The sequence below is a fragment of the Belonocnema kinseyi genome, chromosome 6 (genome assembly GCF_010883055.1).
Source record: "Belonocnema kinseyi isolate 2016_QV_RU_SX_M_011 chromosome 6, B_treatae_v1, whole genome shotgun sequence".
NCBI lineage: Eukaryota > Metazoa > Arthropoda > Insecta > Hymenoptera > Cynipidae > Belonocnema > Belonocnema kinseyi.
This window is the reverse complement of record NC_046662.1, coordinates 19,941,535-19,956,689: the sequence shown is the minus strand read 5'-3', so window position 1 is coordinate 19,956,689 and position 15,155 is coordinate 19,941,535. Positions and strand designations below refer to the sequence as shown.

Sequence of the window (15,155 nt, the reverse complement as noted above, 5' to 3'; positions counted from 1 at the left end):
TTACTACTATGTCTCAAATATGGGTCTATCACGATATCAGAATGATCAAAAACAATAATTAATTATACAAATTTTATTTCTTATCTTATCCTTTCAAAATTTAATAAGAACTATTGATAGATTTATAACTTAAATAGTTAATTAATGACGCCAGAATAATCGATATCTATTAGTCATTTAAAGATATTAGATCTGTTTCACTAAAATACTGAGGTATTTTCCATCCCTATTTACTGCATATGTAGGATCAGCATACCGGATAACCACCGTCCGCATCTAACCCCAGCTAACTGCTAGATACTAGTTGCAACTATCCAAGATGCTTCGGCTCAAAATACAACTAGGAATGCTGAGCACAAGCATCTAGCATGCCGAGGCTAAGCAGAATATGCTGACGGCAGCTATCCCTTTTTTCAGTGAACCTGAATGATTTTGAGGAAGTTAGTTTTACATAAGAGGATTGTTTGAAGTTGTGGGAAAGCTTTAAATAATCTGAAAATAAATATATTTAGAAGGTTTGAAAAGATCCTAAAAGAATAAAAAAATTTAGAATATTTACAAAAAATTTTAACAGATTTTGAAATATACAAATGTTAAAAAAAGCCTTTTAAAGAATTTGGTAAGGTTTTAAGAGAATAATAATATTGTATTAAGATTCCTGGGAACATTTAAAATTATTTTTTATTGTAAAAATCTAAGTTTCAAAGAATATTTAGAAAGATTTCCAAAGTCAAAAAAGAAGTTGGAGGAATTTAAAGCATTCTATCTAAATTAGCAGTTTCACAAGTTTTGGAAAGATAAAAAATAATTTTAAATTGCAAAAGATTTCAACAAATGTAGAACAAAATATAGATTTTTGAAGGCTTTAGAAACTATAGAAGCCTCTTAAAAATTAAATTATTTTTAAATGCGAAAATTTTCTTTGGATTCCTACGAAACTTTCAGATTAATTTTTATTTAAAAAAAGTAATTTTTAAAGAGCATTTACAAAGATTTCTAAAAATACCGCAAAAAATAATTTGGAAGCTTTTAAAGGCATTTTAAAAATTTTGAAGTGTGTTTAAAAACTTTTGGAAAAACTCGGTTTAGTTAATTATTTTTCCCTTTAAAAAGAAGATACACTAATTGATCCTGCAAAGGTTTATAATTCCAGTTAGAAAAATCTACTTGGATTTGCAAGAAAGAGTTTCTAAAAAGAGAGATTCTTTGCTGGAAGTCAATTACGTAAAATTGATTAAATGAAAGTCAAATCTTTTAGAAAACGAACTTTTAATACTATCTTGAATTAATAAACTCACGTCGAAATAATAATTGGATCAGAAGATAATAGGCATTGTTACGGAAATTTGGTTAAAGATTGTAAAATTATCAAATAAAAATGAAATTAAATAAAAATAAAAATGAATTAACAAACTAAAAATTACATTTTTAATTGAAGAAATTAATTTTTCACAAAAGTGATGAATCTTGAAACAACAAAATTAATTTTTAAGAAAGTTTAAGTACTTGAATTTTGAACAAAAAAAGATTTTTACTTGAAATAAAAAATAGTTTCTTCGCATCTAAAAAAGACGACATTTCAATTAAAAAAATTGGATTTTGCATCCAAAATATTGAATTCTCCGGTCAAGAATACAAATTTTATACGTAACAGTTGAATTTCCAGCCTCGAAATATGACTTTTGAACAGGAAAGTTAATTTTCAACTAAAGAATAGAAATCGCCATCAAAATAGTTGAATTTTTAAAACAAAAATACAAATTTTCAAGAAAATAATCATATTTTTTAACAGAGAAGTGAATTTTCGACTTATATTACGAATTTTCAACATAATGGATGACTCATTAATAAAATTATTAAATTTTCAGCAAGAAAATTAAGTTTTTAAACAAGGAGTATATTTTTTGACAAAAGAAAATGATTTATCAATTAAACAGTTGCATTGTTAAAAAAAAGTAAGTTCGTAATTAAAGATATGAATTTTCAAATCAGAATGAAGATTTTTCAACAGCATAGTTGAATTTCCAACAAAAAAAGATTTTTTAGTTAAGAAAGAAAAACATGTGAATCAAAATGTTGAATTTTCAATTAAAAATATGAATTTTCGACAGTATAACTGAATTTTTAACAAAAAAGTTGATTTTCATCCGAATAATGGAATTTGCTATCCATATAGTAGCTGAATTTTCAACACAAACAGATAAGTTTTTATCAAAACAGTTAAATTTTTAATTCAGATATTAATTTTTAACTAATCTGATGAATCTGCTGACAGAAACTAAAACTTATTAGGAAAATTTTTAAATTTTCGACATAATAATTAAATTTTAACCAAAGAATACATTTTGTATTGAAAGAAAATTATCAACTAAACAGCTACATTTTAACAGAAAAAGTAGGTTTTTAAAATATTCATTTTTGTGTTTTTTCAAAGTATTTCTTTCTAATTCATCTATAAAAATACTTTTTAAGAACTCAGGAATCCACGCTGAAAAAATTACCCTAGAAAGAATGTATGAGAATAAGGAATCAAAATTTTATAGAACTAATTTTTAAAAAGTTTAGGCATGACCATTTTTCAATTTATTGCCCATCTAGTTTTTTTCTGGTATATTCTTATCAGTAGAAACGACTGAAATGTTAGATATATTTTTCAAAGCTAACTGAAAAAAGTGTCTAACGCAAAAATGACTAGAAAACTTGCTAAAGAAAAGGCGCTACTCTTATGTTAGAGTAGCGGTCAATATTCACGATATACGCATCAGACATCCTTTTTATTTAATACTACATTAAATTTCCTTATATCCCCTCTTTTCGAAAAAAAATTTAATACAGAAATAGTATTAGATTCTTCTTACTTGATATTAAAAAAGTATAAAATATAGAATATTGATCGTCCTATATAAAAAATGTATCAGATGGGATATTTATTCGTGTATTGAAAAAAATCGTTTATAATATTATTTATTTTTATTCAAAACCTGCATTGTGTCTAATTTGCAATATTTTATTAAACATGTTCATGATAGTAAACGAAAAAATTATTGATGTTTTATCAGTAAAAGTATTTTTATTGCTACTAAAAAATTTTATTGGAAATACGTATCATGTTTCCTTTCTGGATATGGTTTTACGAGTGAAATAAATCCTAGATTTTCAGGTTCTACTCACACGGATTGAACTCGCCACATCCTGAGAAACATGGTAAAATGTTTTCCTCTAGACATTAGCTTTCCTTATATCAAGTAAAATAAAAATAAATTCTGTGTAGATTTTGAAAATGTTTTTTTTAGAAATCAAATTCTGTATGGAATTGTGGACAAATGTTAAAAAATTAAATTTTACTTCAAAAGAAAAGCAATTTAAAGCTTTTTAATATTTTAAATTAAAGATGATAGGATTGGAAATTCTTTCCAAGTTCTAGTTACATGAAAGGACATATTCAAATGCTGTGCAATTTGTTACTGATTGATAAACAAGCAAAGCGAAAGCTTTTTATTAAAAATATTGAAAGCTTCTATAGATATTCACGTTCCATTTTTCAGGACTTCCAATTAAACTGATCGATTTCGTGCACTCGATTGAAAATTATTTTTGCAACAATTAATTGGAAACGAAAAAAAGGGAAACAGAACCTAACGTTTTATTTTACCAAAGGCAGAAGATTGTCTATCTGTACAGAAAATCGGGAAAAATCGGGAAAACCCCGGGGATTTTATTTATGATTAAGGTTTTTTTTCCAATCGAAAAATTTACTTTTTTCTACTTCATATTTTTTCCTTTGTTTAGTAGAGAATCAGAGAAAGCAAAATCTGATGGCTTCACGTATTGTATATGATAGTATCAAAGCTTCTGGATGATTGCTTAAGTTCTGTCAATTTTAATTACATGATTTTGTTATTTATTTTATTTCAATACCTTTAATTTCCACTTGCTTCTGGAAAATGCCAAAAATTAAGAGGTTTTATTATTAATTGTTACTTGCAACATATTTTTAAACAATGTATTTAAACTATAACCGAGTTTCACAATTATTGTGACAGTCACGATTTATTGGACGTGAACATGAAACTTAATACAAATATTAAAAAGTTGCCACAACAAACTTTGAAAACATTAAAAGATATATGAATATATATTTTAAATATCTATATTTTTAAGAAAAACTGGTTGTTTAAACATTCTATGAAAAAAATTTATTAATATAAAAATTTTTTAAATACTAAATTTCGAGAAAGTTAAATCTACTAAGGATGCTTTTCGAGGGTCGGTAGTGAATTTCAATGTGGGTTTGTTTGTCAAAATTAAAATTTAATTAAATTAAAACGTGCCTAACCTTACCGAAGACTGAAGTACATACCTACAATATTGCTCGATATCCTTTTGATATTTGACCTGTGATCTTTAACCCTTTGACTTCTATATTATGACATCTGACCTCTCACCTTCAAACTTTGGCAGATGATTTCTGACTTATGAAAGTTGCTCTTCAAAATCTAAGTCATCTAAGCCTTCTAAGACATCTAATCTAAGCAAGAAGGATTGTATTTTCAATAAAAAGAATTGATTTTCACGCAAAAAGATATAATTTCTACTGAAAAATACGAATTCCCAACAAACTATATACATTTTTAACCAAATACTAAAATTTTTAACAAAAATATGAATTTTTATGCAAAAAACAAAATAAAAAGTTAAACAACTAGCCGTGGGATCGGTACCTCTGGAGAAAAAGGTTCTCTAATATAAGTACTTAAAGCTGTTGCTCTTGGTAGTTTGGAGCCCACTTTGAACTATAGGCACCCCTCCCATCACCAAGTAAGTGTGCGTGAGGGGAGGGGGGTTAAGGGAATAGAGAAGAGGGTACAAGAAAAATGTAAAACCTTAATGGGGGCCACATTAGAAGCTTGTATTCCAGTTGACTTTTTCAACCAAAAAGATCAATTTTTGACTAGAATGTAAAAGATAAATTTTCATTTAAAAAAATTAATATTTAGTCAAAAAACGAATTTTCTACAAAACAGTACAATTTTTTACCAAATTGTTTAATTTTGCATCCGAAAAGACGTTTTTTCTACAAAATACTTTAATTTTCATAAAATGAGTTAACCTTCAACCAAACAGATCAATTTTCAATTAAATAGTTACATTTTAGACGAACAATAATTAAGTTTTAACTCAAAAAACATTTGCATGAAGTGCATGAAATTATTTAAACTTTCGATAAAATATTTGAATTTTCTACCACATTGTTGAATTTTCCAGCTAAAAAATTATTGATTTTTGAACAAAAAATAAGATTTATAAACAAAATACAAAATTTCTCAACCAAATAGTTCATTTAAATAAACTACATTAATAACTTAATGAAAAAGATGCATTTTTAACAAATGAGCTGAATTTTTAACTAAAAAATATATGATTTCTATCAAAAATGAAACAGTTGTATTTTTAGTTAAAAATTATTGTTAAATAAAAAGAAAAAGAATGTTAAAACTACTAGTTGCATTTTCCACCTAAAAAAAAGATGAAGTTACTACAGAAATAATGAGTTTTCAGACATAGATAGAAAAAGAAACTTCAATCAAATTGTTAAATTTGTGAGACAAAAAGACGAATTTTTAACAAAACAGTTGAATTTTCAACCAAACCAAATGTGTTCTTAACCCGAAATTTAAAGCTTGACTTTTCAACAAAAAATAGTTGGATTTTCTTTTTGGAGCCTATTTAATCGGCATTAAAGTCAGGGAAATGGCTGAAGTTAAGAAGAAAATAAAAAAATGGGAAGAAACCCGGGAAAAGTTAGAAAAGAGGATGCAGTCATTAGAAAAAAAGCTAGAAAAGCAGGAAGAAGATAATAATAAAAAGGTAGAGGAGATGCAAGGTAGGATGAAGAAACTTGAAAGCTCGAACCGGGATTCTCGTGGGGGCGAGAGTGGGAATAAGGAGATGGAAAGGCTGAGAAAAATAGAACAAAGAATAGAAGGGAAAGAGAGGGAAGAAAGAAAATTAAACATAGTGATAAGGGGTATAAGAATAGAGGGGAAAGAGCTAAAGGAAGGGGTGGACGAAGTACTAAAAAGGATTGGTGCTAACGTAGAGATAGAGGAAATGCGAAATGTAGGAAGGGAAGAGCGAAGAGGGGAGATAATGGTACTGGCGAAATTAAAGAAATGGGAACATAAGAGGGAAGTGATGACAAGAAAGAGGTTATTATATGGAAGTCCAGAGAGAATAAAGGATGATTTGACATGGGTAGAAAGGAAGATGCAATATAAATTGAGGAAAATAGCGGAAGATAAAAGAAAAAAGGAAGAGAGAACATGGGTTAAGTATGGGAGAATACAGATAGACGGAGTGTGATGCGATTAGGATGAAGAAAGGGAATAGATAGTAAGAAATGAGGTGCAGGGAAACTAGGAGAAGAAGGAACAGGAGATAGGAAAATAAGAAATAGTAGGAAGAAAAAAAGATGCGAAACGAAAGTAGGTAAGAATGGAAGATTTTTTACTGGAATTTAGCAGGATTGGAGAGAAAGGATATGAAGTTTATGAGAAATTTGACACAATGAAATGCAGTCATAATGATGGAGACGTGGCTAGATGAAAAGATATGGGTATGAGTAAGGGGAAGGTTATCAAGAAGTTAGAAAGGGCAAGTGCAAAATGCAAAGAGGAAGAATAAAAAGGGCAGAGCAATGGGAGGAATGGTGATGGGAGTAAGGAATGAAGGTATAATAGGGAAAGATAAGAAAGACAGGAAAGAACAAAAAGAAGGATTAATAGTAGAAGAGGTAATGATGGGAGGAGAGAAATGGAAGGTAGTGGCGGTTTATGTGAACGGTGATATGCAGGACAAAGCAGGGGAGAGGAAAGAAATGATTGAATAAAATAAAGAAGAGATAAGGTTGATAATAGGTGGGAATTTTAATGCGAGAACAGGTGACAGAGGAGGAAGGAAATGGGGAGAAGAGAGAGGAAAAAATCTAAAGATAAGTTACTAAATGGGGAGGGAAAAAAGTTGTTGAAGAGCTTAGAGGAGTTGGGATTTTATATCTTAAACGGAAATATAGAAGGAGATGAGAAAGGAGAATATACACGCTCAGGGGGTGAAAGGGGAACGGTAATTGATAATGTGATAGTGGATGATGAGGTAAGAGAGAAGGTTAAGGAACTGGAGGTAGGTGATTATTTTAATTCGGATCACTTTCCCTTTAATGTGACATTAGAGGGGCAAAAAAGCAATAGCAATATGAATAAAAGGGGAGCAAATGTAAAAAGTGTAGGAAAAGGGGATTGGTCAAGGAAAGGAAAGGAACAGTTTAGATAAAAGGTTAGAAATATCAAAATGGGAGAGGCAAATGTGGACGAGGAGATGGACAAAATGATAGGAAAAATAAAAATAGGATTGGAGTGCACAAACAAAAATTAAGTTAGCAAAGGGGGGAATAGAAGTGGGTGATGTGAGGACTGTCAAGTAAAAAAAGGAGGTCAGAAAGGAATTAAGAGAGTGGAGAAAAGAAAAAAGTGTTGGGGAAGAATATAGGGGAAAAAAAGAAAGAGTATACTGAGTTGTGTTATCAAAAGAAAGAGGAAGAGAATAAAAGGTTTGCGGAAGAGGCGGAGAAGGCTAGGACGGCAGAAAAGGTATGGAAGGTAGTAAATAGAGAAAGAAAAAGATTAAACCAAGATATTGAAATGGTAGAATGGAAGAAATATTTTTTGGATTTGCTAGGAGTAGTAGAGACAAAAATTATAAAGGGAGGAAAATATGGTAGAGAAAGAGACGAGGAAGAGGGCATATCAAGGGAAGAAATAGTTAAGGTTTTAGGAATAATGAAGGATGGAAAGGCACCTGGTATAGAGGAGATTCCAAATGAAGTATAGAAATATAGAGGGGAGGAGTTGGAGGAATGGGCATGGATAATGTGTGATAGAGTATGGAGAGAAGAGGGACGGGCAGAGTTATAGAATGCAGGAATAGTTTTACTAATAGTAAAGAAAGGAAAAGAAGAGGAGGTTAAAGATTATAGGGGGTGCCCTTGATGCCAACACTGTATAAAGTATATGTAACTATTTTGTCGGAGAGATTGAAGATAGAAGTTGAAGAAAAAAAGATCGAGTCACCGAATCAGGCAGGGTTTAGAAAAGGAATGGGGGTAAGGGACAACATCTATGTTCTGAACTATTTAGTAAATAAGATAATTAAAAGGGAAAAAGAGGTAATGATAGCAATGTTCGTGGACTTGAAGGCGGCGTTTGACTCATTAGACCGAGCCGAAATAGAAAAAGTTATGGTAAAAAAGGGGATAAGAGAGGGATTAATCAAGAGAGTATCAGAAATTTCTATAGAGGAAAAAAGCAGGGTAGAGGTAGGAGAGCAAGTAGGAGATAGTTTCTGGTTGGTGAGAGGTGTGAGGCAAGGATGTCCTCTGAACCCAATTTTATTTAATTTCTTAATATCAGACTTGGAAAAAGAAATAAGGAGAAAAGGTTGGGGAGGAGTTAGGATAGGGAAGGAAAAGATATATACACTGGCATACGTAGACGACATAGTGTTGATGGCAGAGGATGAAGAAGGGTTGGCGGGATTAATTACAGGATTACAGAAATACTTAGATGGGAAAAAGTTAAATGTAATTGTAGAAAAGACAAAAATAATGAGATTTAGAAAAGGAGGGGAAAGGAAGAAAGAATGAACAGGGAGATGGAGGGATTAAAGTTAGAAGAAGTAAAAGAGTATAAATATTTGGGATATATCTTGCAAACGAATGGACATCATACAGCTCATATAAGAGAAAGGATAAAAAAAGCAGCAGGGGTAATGAAACATATATGGGGAATAGGAAATAGAAGGTTAAAAAAATTGGAGAAGAAGAATGTGGTTATTTGATACGCTCGCATGGCCGGTATTAGGTTATGGAGCAGAGATATGGGGATGGAAAGAAAGGAAAGATATTGAGAGTTTACAAGAAAGGTATATAAGGTGGACACTTTGGGACTGGAGGACTTTGTTTTTAAGAAACATACCCTTTCTCCCTTTTTTCTCGGGTTTTCGCTTAAATTGATTGTTGAGGTTTAAAAGTCTATTATTATATTTTTGGTTCGAATTTCATTTTGTTTGGTTCAAAATTCTAGTATTAAGTTGAAAAATTATATGTATTATTAAAAATGGATCTTTTATAGTTCAAAAATCATGTATTCTGATCAAAATTCCTTTCTTTTTTTGGCGAAAATCAATTTTCTTAGTTGAAGATTTATTCTCTTGGATTGAAAAAGCAACCGTTTGGGTTTAATTTAACCGAGTTTATTTGATGATTTAACAATTTTGATAAAATTAAACTATTAAGCTGAAAATTAACTTTTTTAAATTACACTATTTTTATGAAAATTAAAATTCTTTTAAAAACACATTTTCGGTTTGAAAATTTAACGGTTTAATAGATCATTTATCTTTTTGCCTTTAAGTTCAACAATTTGATTGTAAATTGATGTATTTTATTGAAAAAACGTGTTTGTAGGTAAAAATTAATATTTATGTTGGAAAATTAATTTTTTTGTAAAACGGTAAAAAATCATGTTTTGGGTTGAACTCTTTTGTTGAAACGCTTTATTTTAAGATTAATCATTTTAGTTGAAAATGCAACTCTTATTTTAAAAATGCGTTTTTCTCGTTAAGAATTGATTTTTTATTTAACAATGTAACTATTCCATTTTTCCTGGAAAATTAATATTTTTTATTCAAACTGATTTTTTCTAGTTGAAAATATATATATTTCGTTAAAAATTCGTTAGTTTTGGACAAAAATTAATTTTTTTAAATGAAAATTCATTCTTTTTGGACAGAAATGCAAACTATTTTGATAAAAATTTAACTTTTTTGAGAAAATTAACTTTCTTGCTATTAAATAATATTTTTTGGTTGAAAATTCAACCGTTTTGTTACAAAATATTGGTTATTGTTGGAACTTCCATCTTCTTGCTGGAACATTCATCATTTTCGTTGAAAATTCTATTATTAGTTTAATGATGAATTTTTATAAAAACAGGTATTTAGTTGAAAGTTGAATTAGTTCGGTAAAATTGAATTTTTTTAAGATACACCTTCTTGGTTGAAAATTGAACAATTCCATTTTATATTTTAATCTTCCGGGTTCTAAAATTATCTTTTGGGTTGAACTTTATTTTTGACATTCAACTCGTTGTTTTTAAATATAACTATTTTGTTGAAAATTCTCTTCTTTTTTGGTTGCGAAAATATTTTTTATACTAAATATGCAAATATTCTTTTTTTGTTAAAAATTGATATTTTTATTTCAAATTTATCTTTTCTATTTAAAAATTCATGCTTGAAAATGCAACTGTTTGTTTATAAATTATTCTGCTCTGGTTGACGATTCAACAATTTAGTAGAAAATTAAACTATTCGTTTGAAAATGAATTTTCTTGTTCAAAATTTATTTGTTTGGTTTGAATTGAACTATTTGATTAAAAATTAAATGATTTTTGTCAAAATTCATCTAGTCTCAATTTTAATTATTTGAACAAAAAGTCACCATTTTTACGAAGCAATTAAACTACTTGTCTGGAAGTTAAAGTAGTTGTTTAAAATTCATAGTTTTTAAGATTCACCTCTGTACTTTAAAATTGAACTTTTTTTTAAAGATTCAGTTTCTTTTTAGTTAAAAATGAATGTTTTCATCTGAAAATTGCATTAATCTATTTTTGGTTCAAAATTTATGCTTTATAAGTTAAAAATTCAACTATTTGGAAGAGAATTGTTATATTTTGTTAAAAATTGGTCTTTTTGTTTAGAAAAATAACCTTGTTTGTTGAAAATTTAATACATGTTTCGACTTGAAATCTTAGGAATATGAAGTGTTTCATTTTACATTGAATATGAAATTTACTATAATTTTATTTGAAAGAATTTATTCCTGCATTATTACACTTTATTTGTGAAGAATGACCCTCTTTCCTATGTTTTGATAGAATTGTGGCCCACGTTACTTTTCGAGGGGGGAGGGGGCAAATTTATTGTTGTCAACGAGAGGGGCTGGTGAAATAGCCTAAAACTGTTAATGTAGTTTATGGATGTCCCCTTAATGAAACATTAGATGGCATTTTTAGAAGAACTCGTTGGCCAAGTGTGGAAAGAGATGAGGTGTTGTAGAACATTCCGACATACGCTCCTACACGTAGAAAAATGGATGTTCAAATGTAGATGTTTAAAGGGTAAGATTGTAGCACCTAATATGCAGATATTCATGCCAAACATTTAGCATCTTTTTGAGATGTTAGGCGTAAAAATATTTTTATGTTAAACTAAAACACATTCAGATGTTAAGACCGTTCGAACGCATGCGCATCGCGCATTGCAATTTCATGACTATATTTGAAAGCTATATATATATATTCAATATTAAAATTATGGAATATTACAATTTCGGAACATTTCCAAAAGAATAAAAATTAGATGAACTTAAATAAAATTGGATAACGACTTTTTCTGTGTAAAGAAGAGAACAACGATCTTATGTTTTAGGTTTATTGACTTAACACATTTGACAAAAGGTTTATAAATTTGAAATACAATTTGATTCTAAGTAAATTAAAATAGATAGAATACTTAATTCAGATTACAGATCATTCGTTCTCCGATTATTCATCGCCGTTTTTATTTTGAATTAGAAATATTGAATATAACCTCAACTTGACTGAATGCATTATCTGGTCGACATTTTATACCCTTTATCTGTTTTTCGTTCGTATATGAACATTAAAATTTAATTTAAAATTCACAAATAACTTGTCAATTAATTACTTAATTGACCATAAATAAGTAAACTCCTCAAATATTTGCAGACGTAATTTGACATAATCATACATGTAATATCTCGGATTTTTCAGTTGAACATTTTGAATGTTAGAGGGTAACATTTCACTTTTTAAGATCTACAGATGCTAACCTTGAACATCTAGATTGCTGTCCTATAGTTAAACATATAATATGTTACCCCTGAACATCTAGATTTTACTTTTGAACATCCATTTTTCTTCGTGTACTATATGCGTGGAATGAACAGCCGTATAAATCCGAAGGCCATCGAGTTTAGCCGAGGCTATAGAATCACACGGGAGTTCCGATTGCGAGCAGCGTCGGAAATCTCGGAACTCCCGACAATATTAACTAAATCTTGGAAATATCTGTAACAATTCAATAGAGATTACCCCATTCACAATTTTAAGATTTTCAAAGTTCGTGGTGAGTACCCCTCGTTTGACCTCAAATAACTTTTCCATCCACTATTCGATGCAAAAAATTTTGAGAAAGCTTACTTTCTAATTAAGTTGGAGTATCAGAAGCACTCCAACGTAAAGTTTTGAACATTCCTTAAGATTGAGTTCCTGTCTCTTTGGTTTTCTGAAAGGTTGGTAAATCCTTAAAAAAAGAGAGAATTGAGGTTCTTTGAGAGGGTTGAAATCTAGATTTCCTATCAGAACCCCATCTCCTTCAATCTGATGAATCTACCAAGAAACTTCCCCATCAGTTTGCAAGCACTCGGGAGTTACCGGATGCTTCCTGACAGGTCTTCCGACAGCTTCTTCTCGATTCTCGGTTCTTGGACACACTGACCCCCTATCCCAGTTATGTTTATACTCCAGGCACCACAGTGTTGACAACAGTAGGCGAGCCCTTCCCTCGCCACGTTTTATCATTCGCGCGGCAGTCCAGTTATGCCATCAAGCAGATTCAATGAATGAGTTAAGGTTTCATTGCGCCGATGTAGAGCTTCTCTCTCTCTTTTGGTCATGTCTTCCGTCGCGACTGAGACCAAACCGACGCGACGCCGACCAACCAGGACCACGTTTCAAACGTCAGAGTGCTCTCAGACTCCGTCGCGTTCGCTTCTACCCAACATATATACCTATATAATATATAATATATAATTATAAATTAATTATAAATAAATATTAAAGTTAAAAGTATAAATCACAAACGTTTTTGAGTACCTTTTAAAATTGATCTAATTATCAATAATAAACTATCGATCAGTCCTGTGCGTGACTAACTTTTAGCCAATATAAAAAGTTACAAGGAATCAAAAGTTACATGGAATACAAAGAAGATGTGAGGATGATAAATGTACCCTTCGTGTGTTCTTAAAGAAAGTTAGAGAAACTTGTTGACTTTGAAGAAAAAAAAAGTAATAGAAAGTTATTTCTTATAATTAATTAAGGCTGGGAATAAAAGCCAATAATTCATAAAAGAAAGTAACGTATGCAATAGAAATATATAAAGTGTTAGTGTTTGTGTTTCGAGAAAGAGTGATAAGTGATATATAAGAAAAAAATCTTGCAAAGAAAAGTAAATGGAATTAGTATAAAAGAAAGTCAAGTGCTGCTATTTAATTAGCTAATTAGTTTCCGTTTTTTATTGTAGTTTTTTATGGTGGATTCCACGCTGAAAGTGTATATAAAAGTTTCTTGAAATGCATGTGAGCATTACTTAGGGTGGCCCTTATTTTTCACCTTTCGAATTTTTGCTTTCAACCCCCAATTTTTTCGAATGCGCAAAAAAATTATCTCCAAATTTGAGTAACATCGGTAATTATTTAGGGGTGGGTCAGAGACTATGTGCACAGGCACAACATTTATTAAACCAAAAAATGGTTTTTGGATATATGAAAATTTGGTTAAATACACAAATTTCATTGATTCATACACAATATTTCATTGATCCAAACTTTTTTGGTTGAATCAACTACATACTTCATCTACCAAAAGATTTGGTTAAAACAACCAAAAAATTTGATTGGGTCAACGAAATATTTTTTTTCTGTATAATTAACATATTTTGTGCTTGAAAGAAGAAAACTTGTATTGATTCAATCAAATCGTTTTCTGAGTGTATTTTTCCATTGACTTAACATGGGAAACCGTAAGTTTTTCTATAAAACTAATACTTAAACGTAATGATATGTTACAAATAATTCCGTTTTATTAATTATTATTAAAAATATTATTATTCAGAATTCGACAAAGAATAACAATCAATCATACATTTTCAGGATGAATGGCTTTATACCACACTTATTGGTTCTTAAAGAAAATCCCAAAAGTGACAAATTTGAACTTTACGTAATATTGCGGTTTGTTAACTTTTTTTTGAAAGTTTTTTTTATATAATTAAACATCAATCGGTAAGTTAAGAATACCTCGCAATTTTTTATTTATTTTGCATTGTACAAAAAATTTTAATTTGTTAACCCTTTTTTTTATTTCTAGATTAGTAGCAAAATGAATGTATTTCATAGGCGTTATGAGTTCTTTAATCAATGAGAACAATAAAATAATTTGTGATACATGGATATAGTTTACCTAAAAAGAGCAGAAAAAACATTCTATTTCACAACAATTTTGAAAGATTTTATTTTTTTTAAGTACCAATTTGTGGTCCTAGAATACCCTAACATGTTTAAACAAATGAAAATCGTACAAAAAATTAGAGCTTTTCTTCAAAATAAACGTATAACTTATTTATCCGAATTAAACTTTCGAGAAATGCAAAAATTATATATTTGAACAAAGTAAAACTGTTTAGAAAAAATGTAATTTCTTTAACCATTTACGATAATTCTTAGAAAACAAATTAGTACTTAAAAATATTAAAATCTGTCAAAAATTTGGTGCGTGATAAACTATTGTAATGGTATTGATACAGATTATTTTATTTTTATCATTGAATTAAGAAAAACGAATATTTAAACAAATGAAAATTATTCTAACAGTTGAAGATTAGCGTAAAAATAACTGGATATATTTAAATGAACAATTAATGATTAATCATGTTCAAAAACGTTTAAAAAGCGTTAATAAACCGCGATACTACGTAAAATTCAAATTTATAACTGAAAATTTATAATTGACTCTTACTCTGGCAAATTCTGAACAACATACTAAAACATGGAATTACTTGCAACATATTATTACGTTTTCATATTAGATTTGGAAAAAACTGACTTTATCCCATTTTTAAATTAGTTTAAAACTTAATGGTTTTTGTGCCTCTGCTAAATATTAATAGATATGGTAGTAATTTGGAAATAATTTTTGCTATATGCGATTCAATTTTTTTGTTTGAAAAAATAAATA

General features: G+C 29.3%; 1 protein-coding gene across 1 annotated transcript in view; it reads left to right on the top strand.

Moving 5' to 3' along the window:
* The first annotated feature begins 13,016 nt into the window (after positions 1-13,016).
* Positions 13,017-15,155, top strand: part of LOC117174807 — a 167,005-nt gene continuing 164,866 nt past the window's right edge. Inside the window, exon 1 of the mRNA XM_033364185.1 lies at positions 13,017-13,131. The gene's annotated coding sequence lies outside the window, so the exon portion shown is untranslated. The remainder of the gene's footprint in view (positions 13,132-15,155) is intronic.